Source organism: Diadema antillarum, unplaced genomic scaffold (assembly GCF_040938485.1).
Source record: "Diadema antillarum isolate AM-2024a unplaced genomic scaffold, OU_Dant_1.0 seq00000836_RagTag, whole genome shotgun sequence".
In the NCBI taxonomy this organism is placed as follows: domain Eukaryota; kingdom Metazoa; phylum Echinodermata; class Echinoidea; order Diadematoida; family Diadematidae; genus Diadema; species Diadema antillarum.
The window spans coordinates 761756-776954 of NW_027271712.1; positions in this window are offsets into that span (position 1 = coordinate 761756).

The window sequence follows — 15199 nt, forward strand, 5'->3', positions numbered from 1 at the left end:
TCCTCATACATATATCTGCCAAGTTTTATTAGGATACCTCAAACAATTTTTTAGTTATGCTGTCCACAAAATTGGTTACGGACGGACGGACGGAAGGACGGACAACCCGAAAATATAATACCTCCGGCGACACTGGCGGAGGCTTAAAAATACTATACTACAATTCACAAGAGAACTACTTAAAATTCCATTTTCTTCTTTCAAAGAAAAGTGTCCATTCCTGTGATTTTTCAGTGACGTTATTATCTTGAGGGCAATATCAAAACCATATCAACACCCTTGCTTTCTCACAGAGGTACGTCAAGTGCTCTTTCATAGTGCCAGAACAGCCAGAAAAAAGTCATTTTTTTATTACAACCCCCCCCAAAAAAAAAACAAAAACAAAAACAAAAACAAAAACAAAACAAAAAACAAAACAAAACAAAACAAAACAAAACAAAAAACCTGAAGGACAGGCAAGTGAACGAGACAGACATAGCAAGTACAAACAGCTCAAAGATTGTTGGGTGAATAACTGCTCAAGAGTACTAGGCCTATTCAGATGTAAATTTCACCGTTTTAGTGTAATATTTCATACAATGAAAGAAAAACATTCTTGATTCCTGGGAACTATCTTACTTTTGTCCAACCACCTGTATTCAAGCCTTCTTTCGATGTTTGTAGTGCCGTGGAGGGCCTTCCATCCGAGTTCAACTATGGGTCTTGGAAGCTTTCGAACCTTACAGCTGATCCAAACATCCCTGCGTCCTGGATACAGATGGATAACATTTCCCACTCGAGAAGATGCCAAGCATGTGAGACTTTTTTCAATCACTTGAAAGGACAGAGAAGCACTTGAGAAATTGACTAATGTTTCGGTATGCTCACTTTCATACACTTTGCAGAAATACAATCCTTGGTGATGCTCTGAAGTATCTGGAATTGTCAACGAAGAGTACCCTGTTCGGTTCGTGCCGTCCCAGGCGACAGATGTATACTGTTTGAGTTCATGCCATCTTTTCTGCACGGAGTCCCATTCGATACGATGACGACCCATGTCGACGTTGCCAACCTGACAACCAAAGGTCACAAATTGCCCGAAAGAAGTAACCACATTTCTTGGCTGTTTAATAAAGAAAACAGAAGGAGATTCCAATTTCTTAACGACCGAAGTATCCGAATCCGTAGGAAGAACTAAAAACTGGAAGACTTTCAGCAAGAGCAGACCTGCTTTGATCGACATTCTCCTCTGCATGATGTTTGACTGCGAAGAGAATCTCCCGTGATGGGTTTGCTCTTAGCAGCACATTTCGTCCACTGTTACAAAAAACACAGGTGGAAATTGATGCATTCATAAATGCAACACCATAGACTAAATTCAGAGGAACATACACTGTATATTCCTGCGTTGCAGCGTTTTATATATGATACTAGTCCACTTCCTGGACTGTTTTGTGTGATCATTTACCGCGCGCACACACCGCTACAGCACGCGTATGCCCCACCGTACGCTCTTGTATTAATTTGCCGCGCACGCACGCATCTCGACCTCCAAAACAGTCCAGTCTGGTTTGCCAAGTCTCCCCGAAATATTTCGGAAAAAAATGGCCCCACCCCCACTCCCTCATTTATTTCGAGCATCCTGATTGGCCGATGAAATCGCGTCCAGCAGGCAATTTGCGGGATCGAAAAAAGTCGATCGATCTTTAATCTTGTAGTCATTTCGAGGCCGAGGAGGTGGCTTAGCTCGATCGGGGATCCCCCGGATCGCGTGTACAGCATACAGCATGTGCAATGTGCTTTTCGTATTGATTCCGAGTCTTGCGTTTTCCGACCAAAATCTGTGCAGCATTTCAAGTATTTCCTCCAAATCTTGTTTACATGATCAATGGATGTCAACATCAGCGTCTCCGCGTCGCTTTTCTGACAGTGATAATGAGAAGAGCATTCAATGCAATGTGCTACTGAGAAGCTTGGATTCGTTGACGGTTTCGGGGAGCAGCAGCAGAACCAGAACTGAGAAGTCCCTACACGTACACGTACTCGTTTCTCCGTGCATGGTCATGATTTGTTATCTCCCTGCCGACTGGTTTTCGGCAATAGTGTGGTGTTCCAACTTCCAAGCTGCACCGTTATGCGTTGATATTCTTCGCAAACTAGATCTACATGATGGACCAGACTCTCCGAAAGCTGTGGCTCTTGTTTTCATGCCTTTGAAGTTTTTAATTTCGGACCAGATGAGCAGGGCTACGGATCTTGCTTGGCCTGCTTGACAAAGTCAAAGACTCAAGCGGCCTACCTAGAGTAGCGGTAAGCTAATCATAAAGATTTATCCAGTTTCTAAAAATTATTCGTCAAGGCAACTTTCATTACGTGTCTCTTAAGAGTTGTCTTGAATTACAAACTGTAACTGTAGGCCCCTAGTTGAACGACAAAAAATGATTGTAAAACTAAATGTAGTAATGTCTGGCCTCTGGGCCGGGTAGGGTAAACACATGTCAGGCTTCTACTACAGTACCGGTACTACTCTTGTGAGTGTTCCTAGGTGTACCGAGTTAAATCCTGTGTAATTATTGTGATAAATTGTTAACACCGTAACTGCACTGGTTTTATTGTTTTGTACAGTACAGTAACTACTGTAACTTTCTTGCATACAAATGCAATTACACATAGGCCTACTGCCTTTTCATAGCTTTAGTCTGTGAGCCACAGCCTTTGTCTCGTCAGCTTTGCTCCTCTACTCTGAGGAGCGATCGAGACACACGCTGTGGCCCTCAGACTAATTCTTCATGTGCATGTACATTGAGAAAAAACTCAAATAGGAACATGCTTCAGTATGCAAATGTACTCATACCGTACTTGTTCATCTATAGATTACAATTATGCAGTCTTATGGCTCTGCGATATGCATTGTAGAGACTGCAGGCATTATTAAAATCATTTATGTGCAATGTAGAAAATGTTTTTTTTTTCTTATTTTTCAAATAGGGGGACCGCATCTGGAGACACCAAAGCATTTCGAGCAGCGTATGGAAAATTGGGTGAATTACGATCGAAACTCAAGTCGTCAGTCCTGCTGTTGTCCTGACAGCCACTGCAACCAGAGATGTGCTTAGCGGTATCATCGAAAACTTTGGTCTTCGCAATTATGTGTGGGTAAATCAGTTGCCGGACAAGCAAAATATAAAACATGTTGTCAAGTCTGCTGCAAGAGATTTAGATACAATGTTCAAGTGGCTGGCAGATGACTTGAAGACCCATGGTGCATGTTGTGAAAGGATGATAAAAATGTGCAGTAATGTGTACGCAACCTTTATGGCACTGCTTCCAGAAGGTTGCCACAGGTATGTTAATAAGTTTATATGTACCACCGGAACACGGAAACTGATACCCAAAAGGAAATTGTTGACAGCATCTGCATGTTGGCAACAGATGGTGAAATCAGAGTTCTGATTGCTACCATTGCGTCTGGCCTGGGTGTTGACGTAAGCAGCGTACACAGTACGGTTTTGTGTGAATGCCCAAGTGATCTAGACGATTATATCCACTTTTTAAAAGCACTCAATTTTCAGGCCTTATCAGATATACTGGTAACATGAAGAATCATGTACAGCTGTACATCGTAGCTCAGATTTTTTTTTTTTTTTTACTGAAAAATGTTACGTACACATGTGTACACGTAGCTTGTAAGTTGTACCTTTGGGCTTTTAAAATTGTTTTTAGAGAATTCATATGAATCCACTGTGGGTGTTTTTCCTACTTAAGGTTTGTAATGGTGAGTGGTTGGTACATTGGTTTCTGGTGTACCTAAATTTTTGCAGTTCCATGTTACATGTACAATAATTTTCCTTTTATCACTGCAATTACTGTACCTTGCTCTTATGCACTATGCAAATACAATGTACATTTGTACACTCCTACTTTTCATACTGTACTTTGTTTTTTAGGCGTGAATATTTTCATTTCATTGGACATGTTGACGGGTACATATCATAATTACAAGTGATAAAATCATGGAAAAGTTGAAATATTTTAGTTCAAGGTTGTGTTTTTGTGATGTAGTGGATTACATGTACATGTACATACAGACCATGCCAAGTGGGGATGGGCTGTGTGTTGTGGGTGTTTGGGTGGGTGTTTGAAAATTGAACTGTTATGCCGTTTGTCTGCACATAATTGTACATCGCATGTTCATCTATGCATGCATGTACAGGAAAGTGTACACATGTGTAGAGTATGTTTTTGAGTTGTACAGCTACCAAGAACTTGTTTACATATACTTTCTTTACATACAAAATCACTCATGAGAAGTACAGTATGTTCTTTGGCCCATTTTGATAAAAATAAAACTAGTTCTGTTAATGCACATGAACATTTGTACCTGTAGTTTGAACTGTGTAGCAATGAATTTATTTCCTTTTTTTAACCTTTAAAGCATTTTTTTTTTTTACCAAGAATTGTTGTAAAACACAACAAATGAAAAAAACAAAATCTACAGTGGGACCAGGAAGATTTCTTTGTCATAACTTTTAACCAGTTTGTGTTAATCCTGTGTTTTTGATGTGTAATGAGAGTCTACTGCACATGGTAATCAGACTGAAATGTGACATATCAAATTATTTCTCTGACATCAAAATTCAGAGTCAAACAGTTTACAATGTATTTTGTTTGAAATAATGCACTGTTGTTGAACAATGATCATGAACTATCATGAATTATATACAGTAAATTTATTGTATATTACAGTACTTGTACATGTACATGTACAAATGAAAGTGTATAATGAAGGAATTTCAAGAGCATGGAGAAACAACTGAAATATGCCTAATATCTTATCAACTATAGAACATTTAATTTCACTTCCTTATGAGTACATGGTGGCACAGAATATACAACTTTAAAGACACTTATACACCTGAGGAATTATTTTGAACGTCCTTCCCAGAGTGACAACTTTTTGAACTCATTATTGACAGTTGGGAGTGGGATGCTAGCTTTGAAACTTCCTTGGTAGTTGGTACAACATTAACAGTTTTACCATCATGGCCAAATTTTTATAATAAATGCTTAAGAAGTAGGCCTAATGTGATTAAAAATGTTCAAATTACACTACTCGTAGTCCATTTGTTTTCACTTTGCTGTCTGCTCTTACTGTACACTACACAGTGTATTTAACAGTACATATATTGCACATGTACAGTGTACATGCACACCGTATACATTGTACATTTCAAAGTACAATAGTGGTAAATTGATGTATTTCCTGACCACACCTCAACACTGAAAAAAAAAATCTAAACTTATTTACCAATAATCAGCTGCCATAAACGTGGAAAAAAGTAAAGTCTACTACACTGTACAGCTGTATGTACAAAGTACATGTACAATGTTTTAATTTGGATGTGATTTCTAATAGGTGGTTTAATAAAATTGCTAACATGTGAGTGTGTGTGTGTGTGCATGTGTTTGTGTATGTTTGTTTGTGTGTGTGTGTGTGCATATGTGTATGCATTTGTGTGTGTTGTGTGCATGGCCCACACATTTCCCAAGCATAATTTCACGCTGATTAACCCTTAAATGTTTGTGAATTAGAAACAAACAAGTTGCTCTGTCAGACTGTCTTTTGATATGAATAGGCCTACTTATTTACATGGAGCTACTATTTTGAGCAAATGCAGGTATGGTTTGCAACAAAAAAAAAAAGAAGATATGATTGGATATCATATATATATATATATATATATATATATATATATATATATGTGCACATGCAGAAGGGCAGTTCAACCAAAACTGTTCACTTCTGTAATGCCAGAGACAAATGAACCAATATCTCTGTAGCAAAAATGCTCTTAAGCGTCTTCATCTTGGTTTACTAAATTTAGCTTTATTATCATGAAGACTAACAAACAAAGACTGAGTGACAGGGTATTCTTACAACAGGGATATTGGTCTGATTGTCTCTGTTATAGAAATAATTATCAAAGCGAATAGTTTTGGTTTAACTGCCCAGTAGGCCCTACATGAAGTGGTAATAAAATGATAAAAGTTTTACAAACTTAGCGCAATTCTTTAAATTTAGACTGCTCTCTACTAACATTTGGGGAAAAGAACAAACAAAAAAGGCACTTTCTGGTTCCTTACATGTACTTCAAAACTTTGCACTACAAATTGTGTAATGTATCCCCTTCACCTCCACCACCCCTGAATATGCTAAGATATCTTGTATACCATAGCTAAGTACCGGTTCATAGAACCCACATCTCACAGCCCTGAGCTTACATTACAAAATTACATTGTTATTTAGTGGGCCAGATAATAGTGAAAACAGGTGTATACAAGTACCTTTGTCAATTAAAGAATTTCTTTAATTTCTGAATATTTCATCACACAATATTATTAATGAAGAATATTTGATGACAAAATTATTTCCTTTAATGAATATGATTGGCACAATCCCCCCCCCCAAAAAAAAACAACAACATATGATCCCCTTTACCAACAATAACATCGCCAAACAAATCTTCCAACTTTTCTTGAGGTCCACATCTCACGACCTTCACAGAGTTTTTTGCAGTTTTATGTAGTGTTTGGACGTTAGAAGTGGCACATCACAAATCATACATCGGCGAGCTGGCGATTTGTTGCTCGCCATTTCCAATCTCAAGAATAATATTCAAGTCATCATCGAATCGGGGCACAACAAAGTCCAAAACACCACGTGAAAGTAGGTCCTAGATGACTGCAACCATAACTTTCAGCCAGTCAAAAACGTTGTACGAATCAGCTTGCAACAATGCATGGTACGGATCACTGAAGCACTGAGTATCGCACTGCATTGTGATCAAAGAGTTGGCTCTTTGATTGTGATAACGTGTGTTGCGCAAAAATGCAGGCATCTCTGTGCACATAATTAGTAATTGTTGCAGATCGCACTGTATTCACGGTGCACAATGCACACAGCTGGCTGCAGATCAATCGATCCCACAGAACTCTTTTCTGTGATCGATCCCTTAGTTTTCATGCATACGCATGAGCTTGAAAGAGATAGGGCATTACGTCAGCATACCTATTATGAACTTTTGACCCTACGCACTGTCAAACCATTCTGGACGTTTTTTTCGGACAGGTTTGTTGGCGCCCTCATCGATATCGAGCGGTTACAGGGGATAGCGCGATAAGCTGTGGAGCGCGCGTGGATCCGTAATGATAAGAAAACGTCCAGAATCTGGACTAATATGATACAGGAAAGTGCGCTTCCGCATTTGTGAACGACCTTGTAATACATATGTATATGAGGTATCTTTCTTCTTACAACGCTCATTCGCTGTCGGATATCCTATTGCAACCATAAAGACTATAAAGCCCACACCACTGCCGCAATTCTTTTGTATATAATCTTTGTTTGCGCCATCGCATTCAGTTTCACAAGGACCACACCTTCACAACGAGACAAAGAGCTAAATCCTACATTTAGTTTCATCTGGGCATTACTGTATACTAAACTTGTCGCCACACATCGTCAAAAACTGAAACTGCGGCATGACAACAACCAGGAAAGATGATCGAACAAAAGAACAACAGCAAGCAGACCAAAATAAACTGTAAATGTTTCATACCATCAATTTACCAAAATCACAATCGATGTGGTTATTGTCAAAAAACGTATTCCTACTGATCCGTTCACACAAGAACAGTGTCTTTCACTGAGAACTGTCAGCTCTGACCACTGCTCCTGTTTTATCCGATTACAGGTCTAGTTCTGTCGTAGGTTATTTCAAAGGAAAGAAGAAAGTTGACCACATATTCCCGTTTATTACAGGGGTCTAACTGTGCTCCTGATTACGGAAAAAAAGAAAACAAAAGGAAATATCGGTAACATTTAAAGTCCATCTCAAAACGTTGCGTGTGACCTTCTTCTTGTCGGAAGGTCTAAGTGGTATGAGGACATCACAAGTCTGTTCTTTCTGTCCGTCTAAAATCTAAACATCGAATCAATAGGCGTGTATTCCATCGGTACACTGTATTTGTTCTGACGGATTTAACTGTCAGAATGGACATAATTACAATTTATTCTATCACAACATGATGTAGGCCTGTCTCCCCCCCCCCCCCCATAAAACTGTCCGCCTGAAATCTAAACATCGAATCAATAGGCGTGTATTCCATCGGTACACTGTATTTGTTTTGACGGATTTAACTGTCTGAATGGACATGATTACAATTTAATCTATCACAACATGATGTAGGCCTGTCTCCCCGCCCCCCCCCCCCCATAAAACTGTCCGCCTAAAATCTAAACATCGAATCAATAGGCGTGTGTTCCATCGGTACACTGTATTTGTTCTGACGGATTTAACTGTCAGAATGGACATAATTACAATTTATTCTATCACAACAATAGGATATGTAGGCCTGTCTCCCCACCCCACCCCCCATAAAAATGATTTTAAAAAAATCAATCAACCGACAAAGGAAAACAAAAATAAAGACAAAGCAATTACTAAATCAATTCACTATTCAATAAGGGGACATTACAGTGTACTTTTCAATGAACATTGTACCTAAAAAGTAATCTTTGAACAATTTAGCTGATTTCAGTCAATGTTTTTTTTTTTTTTTTTTTTTGTTTTTGGTATACCAGTACAGCATTAAGACAGGAAAAGTGATGGGGTTATCATCGAAATAGGCGGCTAGATCTTGATATGACAAACCTTCATATCAAATTTGAATAAATCCGTCCAAAAATGGGGTCAGTGTGACGCACATAAATAACATGCTGCTGCGGCGGCGGCGTAAAAATCCTGAATCTACAGTATCCTCCGTACACGTACCGGGGATAGATCCTTGTACAATAGCATGCCAATAAAATAATCGAGTTAGAAATACACTCACAATTCATGTAAATATGAAGCAGTACTTCCTGGTTTTCTAACCATGCTAATTGTGACAACCATCCTATTTTCATATTTTTCACGCTTGGCTTTACACTCTTTGATCCCAAGGACACTTCGTGGGGAAAGTTTATGATGCAATACATCACATCATTTTTTATTCAAATGTCACGGATTCTATATTGTACCACGAAATGTTCATCTGTTGTTCCCAACAAAAGATGATGACTGGCGGGGGAGGGAACAAACCGAATGTTCCACCCAAAGGGTTTGAAATGCTGTTGAGGGAGGTTAAAAGTCCCGAGACAAGGTCGACATGGTCGAGGGATTTACGCATTGTATAGCCTCCCCCCTCCCGAAATAGCATTTGAAACCCTGAGGGTGGAACGTTTGGTATAATGTTCCCGACAACAAAAGTCATCATCTGTTATATTATAGTGAATGGGTCAGTCAAATGCGTCAACGTCAACGTCAACTACCAGCACAACGCACTCGATCGCTCGCTCGCACAGAGCCAAATTCACTGTGCGCGCGCGGTCCTAGGCCTTCTGTTAGTTGTTACGTGAAAATGTATTCCCAAGGGAGAACATTTCAAAGAATGTTCGCCCATGGGCAAACATAACGAATGTGCCTCCATCACATGACTGTGTTTAGCCAATCACTAACCGGTATTTGACTAACCGATTTATTATAAAGAGTTATGAATTGTGAAAATTTGGTAACTCTCTGTGCTCTTAGTGTTGAGCAAGTCTTCATTTTGAGCAAAGTCTGTCGATTCTTCATTCTTAAATCATTTTTCTTCAGACCTGTTCTTGGTATATAACATGAGTAATATCATTCTGCATTTCCTCCTTAACAGACAAGTTCTGTCTGTGTCCAAACATTCGGTAGAAAATCTTTCAATTCATTCTGTTGTGGAAATCTAACACATTAATTGTCACCCTCAAGAACTGCATATATAATATACACGGTTCTATGTTTGAAGACTCTTAAATACTGCTTAATGAGATTTGGGAGCTACAAATGTGTGCTTACATAATTATACAGCCATATGTCTGCAAACTATTAACCAATATTTTTTTTTTCATTTGAAATAAACATGTGAACACGACAATTTTCTCACTTGCGAGTTGGGCTTAGAGTGAAGCAACAGTCTGAAGTCCTACATGAAGGTATTCATGTAGCAAGCTAATAGCATCTGCTGAGCAAGATTACAGCTAGACGAGAAATCTTGTGGTCCAAAGTATCTCATTATAAAAGACTTTGCCTGTAAACACTTACAATACTTTCTGGACACTGAGCACACCTTAAACGTACATGTATATACAAAACCCCTGACCGTTCAGTTTAAAACGTGATACATAAAAACAATAGTCAGGATGGTAAAAGTGATGATGATAGAAGTTAATACTTATGAGGTACTAAGAAGGTGCAGATGATCGTGGGAAGAAGGGAAGTGGATGTAACAAAGGCTGTATTGCTCCCTTTCTATCTCCAAAATTTGGGTGGAAAGGAGAATAATGCTTGACAAAATATAATCAGCAGATGTTGATCAATTCATTGCTTTTGCTCAATGCTTATTCCAATGATTACCATTTTTTGCAGGGTTTTTTTTTTTACTTTTTTTGCGGCAGTGATCATGGTCTACAAAATATCATGGACCTGAAATATCAAAAATATTACAGTACATGTATCGCGCAATACATCTTAATTATAGAATGTATATCCAAACAAAAATGTTCACGGTCGAAATGCCACGTTTATGTAAGAAATTGAACACCATTTCAAGTTCAAGTTGTTTATTTCATCTCCAACAAAATGAAAATACACTGAAACATTTAAATAAACATAATAACACAAAATCAGTACAACAATGTAATCAAAAACAAAGAAACTGTGAAATGAGATACAAATACAATGTATATGTTTTAAGTTTTATGGCAAATTCTGACACAAAGTCATTTTGAAATGGAGGGACTGCTAATAGGCAGGACTTCTAGTTTGCAGTCTCCTCCTAAAAGGAAACTAGAAATGTCGCTACGGCGACTGGTATGTCTCTGCCATAATGCATGGTCCTCCGAATAGGTCTATACTACAATGTCTTGACAATGTGTGATGACAGTCTCACATAATTGGCAACATATTAAAATGACAGGTTTGTCACATAAATGTGTTGAATGTTCACTTTCCTGGAACAGGGTTTAATTGGATGAATGGCTATATTGCCTAAGAGTGTAGGCATTTGGGGATTTTGAGAATTTTTGCTTGACTTCTGACCCTTTTTTAAGTTTAAGGAAGAAGTGAAACTTGGCACTTTTACTTGACCTTTGACCTTTTGGCAACAAACTTCCACAAGAATCTCTACTGGGTAATACATGCATGCACTAAGTTCAAGAAAAATCCTGCAGGCACTGCATAGAAAAGCGGGAAATACAATGTTGTGAAATTTTGTGGAGTTGACCTTCACCTTTGACCCATGACCTTTGACTCATGACCCCAAATTCCCTAAATAATCACTGCCAGTCAGTACATGCATATGTACTAGGTTCCATGAAGATACCTTGAACCATTTGTGAGATATGGAGAAAAAAGTGAACTCTTAACATTTTCACTTGACCTTTGACCTCGGGACCTGAAACTCTCTCTGGAGAATCCTTATTTGGTAGTTCATGTATACACCAAGTTTCAAGAAAATACCTTCAGGCATTGCATAGATATGGGAGAAATAGTGAAAATTTGAGCATTTGACCTTGACCTTTGACCTCGAGCATGTGCATCCAAAAGTTGATAGGCGCAACTTCGCCTGCTCATACATACACATGCCAAGTTTCATAGGATACCTCAAACGCTTTTTTAGACTTTACCTTTTCCACAAAATTGATTATACGGACAGACGGACGGAAGGACGGACAACCAGAAAACATAATGCCTCCGGCGACACTTCGTGGTGGAGGCATAAAAAATCTGATTGCAAAACTACCAAAACTGGGCAAATTGCCTGAGACAAAAAGAAAAGAGAGACAGAATAATACACACACACACACACACACACACACACACATGCAGAAGCACACTTACAAACAAGAGGCAGTTCTCTTGTAAAAGAAAAAGAAAAAGGAATTAGCTAAGAGGGAAAGGAATGACAGGAATGGACTAAAGTGAACAGGGAAAAGGGAGAAGGAGAGGAGACGGTGGGTTAAAACCAGGGTACTTAAAGCATGAGAAGTAAGGGCTCACCAAGAAACAGGGAGTTGTAAGGAGATCATCTCAAAAGAAAATTAGAGCTTATAAAAGAATTTCAACTTATTGTGGTGTACAGTATAAGAATTTCTCAAGAAATTCTTTAGTTTTAGAGTAAAAGTAGAGGCGTATTAGAACTTAGAGCTTCTTTTATACTACTACCAAGAGAATTCCAAAATTTACAAGGCTAGAAAAGAGAATATGGATTTAGCAAAATCAGTCCTAGTCAAAGGAGAGTGAATTCATTGGATCTCCAGTAGGATATGAATAGACAACTTTGTTTTTGATAAACATGGAATCAAATATAAGAGGGAGAGAATGGTTGGCAAGTTTGTACACACATTGTCCTAAACAGACCATTACTTCAGAGTGGGAAAAAAATGCCTAAGCTGCTCAAACAAGATTTAGGACATTCTCATAAAATATCAATTTTGAATAAAACACAAGGGTGTCACAGTATTCTATAGTTTAACACATATACCACTTGGCTCTGTAGAAGTGAAATAGCATGTATTAATCCTGGTCTTCATAGAATGTAAATGAACATAACTTTAACATAACCACATCATGTAGTGCAACTAGTTGATAATTATGTGTGTTACAATTTACCAAAAAACTGTATGATATACAACTGGAACAGCAACAAGATAGTCTCCTTTACCCAGGGCAGTCTTATCAGTGTTGATATTGTTCTACCAGAGGGCCCTGCCATATGATTATTACCATCCTGACGTTGCCAGATACCCACATTATGCATCTGGGTCAAGAGGGTCATTGTGGGTAAAAGCATCTCGTTGAATCTACTCCAGTAAGTCCTTCAGAGCATATGCACAACTCACTCTCTACATGAATAGTTTTTTATTGTAAGCACAAATAACACTCAAGCAACTGATTACGAAATACACTCAAGACGCCAGTGAAATTATGTTACTACTTCCTTGTTTGCAACTTGACAACCATTTTCACTTTTCTTTCTTGCTTCAGTTTTACTCACGGAACCTTTAGTGAGGATAGCACAACTTTATCAACACTTAGCACTCCAAATCATGACTGAAAACTATTTAGGACAAGAATCTTATTATGGCAGGAAGGATGTACATGTACTTGAATTATACAGAACCCATGACATAAGCATCTAGGTTTCCCAGTAAAACTAGTTTTAAGAGTGACATGGGAAAACCCCACAGACGTAGAAGCAAATGTAAAGGAGAGTGCAACCTGAATTTACATGTACATGTAGATTGGGGAACTCTAGCAATACAAGTAGAACACATCAGTAAACTTTGAGGAAATTGGAGGGGACTTTCTGCTGAAAATTTATGAATTAATAGAGTGTCTTTGTCATCATCACTGGATGAGAAGATTGCAACAATTTGTGACATCAGGCATGGACGAAGAATATATGAAAATTTGACTTTTTCTCAGTTTTCTCGCAGAATTAAAGAGCAACTGACTTACCTAGTCAAGAACCAGGGAATAATATAACCCTTAACATATATCAGGGACAAGTCCACGGAATGCATACTTTTCATAAAATGGAATTTTGTGGAATTCTCTTTATATTTTCTGTATATCGTGGACCTCACTTTGCCGCCGTCATCGCCCCCCCCCCCATAAAACACAAACAAAACAAAACAAAATGGCCACGACAGCATCTGACATGAACACACTTAAATATGCACTTGTTAACAGACTTGAAAATGTACTCACTTATAGCATTTTAGCTCAATCACTTCTGGTTTTGTGGAAGAAGAGATTTTGAAGTATTTTCTACTTTGGGGATCATGGGTCCCAAGCGGCACATGGTGCCCATGTTTAACAATAAATATTCTATTAACTCTTAATGTGCCAGATCCAAAACCCCTAACGAGCCAGACGTTGTTACCCAACGCCAGAAAGTTCGCAAACTTTAGTGGCAATGTAATTTAAAACTGCCATATCTTTGAAACTATTGACTGTTTTGAATTGAGGTCTACACAACATATATCAAGAAATAATTGGTCTTTCGTGCCATGCAGTCAGTTTGGTGTAATATCTATCTCAACCTGAAATTTTGCAGAAATAATTGATATCATCAAAAAATTGTTAGAAATTTTTGTGTAGTATGGAAAAAAAGAGTCATTCATGGTTTTTCTTCAATAGAACGCTCCCTTGACTCTGTGAGAAAGTTTTAGAGCTACATCTCCTCTTTCGAATGATAACAAAATTGTCTTCTAGAGTTGTACAACAAAATGATCCTAAAGTCGGGCGAGGTCGATTACTTGAAAATTGCATGATATAATCCCCTTATCTTTCTGCTTTAAATTGATATATAACACATTTTATAAAAATAATCGGCTGCTGAGATATCGATGTTTAAAAGAGAGCATGTCGAGACGTCTGGAAAATCACTGTTTCGAGAAAAGCGCCCTAAAAGTCTTCCTTTCGACGCAATCGCGATCAAGGGACACGCAAGTCAGTTTTCACCTCTGGACAATAGAAGGTAAGCCCTAGCAACCCCCGAAGAGTTCATTCAAGCACATCAGCGTCGGCGGTCTCCTCACCAACCAATCAGTGACCAGGATGTGAGAAGCGGCTGAGCATAGTGCACCCCGCCCGCACGCACCAGTCGACTGGGCAGTGTGCGAGCTTCACGCTTCGGTTAGCAGCAAGCAGCAAACTGACCAATGAGATCACTCTGGTCGTTGTTAGGGGCGGAACCTATCTGTAGCGCTCAATCCAAATTTTCCAACCAGTTTCTGCTTCGTTGAAATGCCAAAAATCATGGCTCAGAAAAACGTTATTTTTTATCTTTCCTTTGATCGTTTTGCTTCAAAATTTCGACAGATGATAGAAAACATGTTAGACTCCAATAATATATCAAAATCAGAAAATCGTAAGTTTTGACCAATTTTAATGCTCTGACTTCAAACTCGATTTTCACGGCTTCGACCGTGCGCGACATTAGGACCTTTTTGTTGTAGCGGGTCACAATTACAAAGATATTGGCAGTTCAATTTGTCTTTTCAATTTCTTTTTTTTTTTTGCCTCGGTAATTCATTCCCCAATCTGAGTCCTTTAGTCCCAGATCTTGTATTTGAAACTTA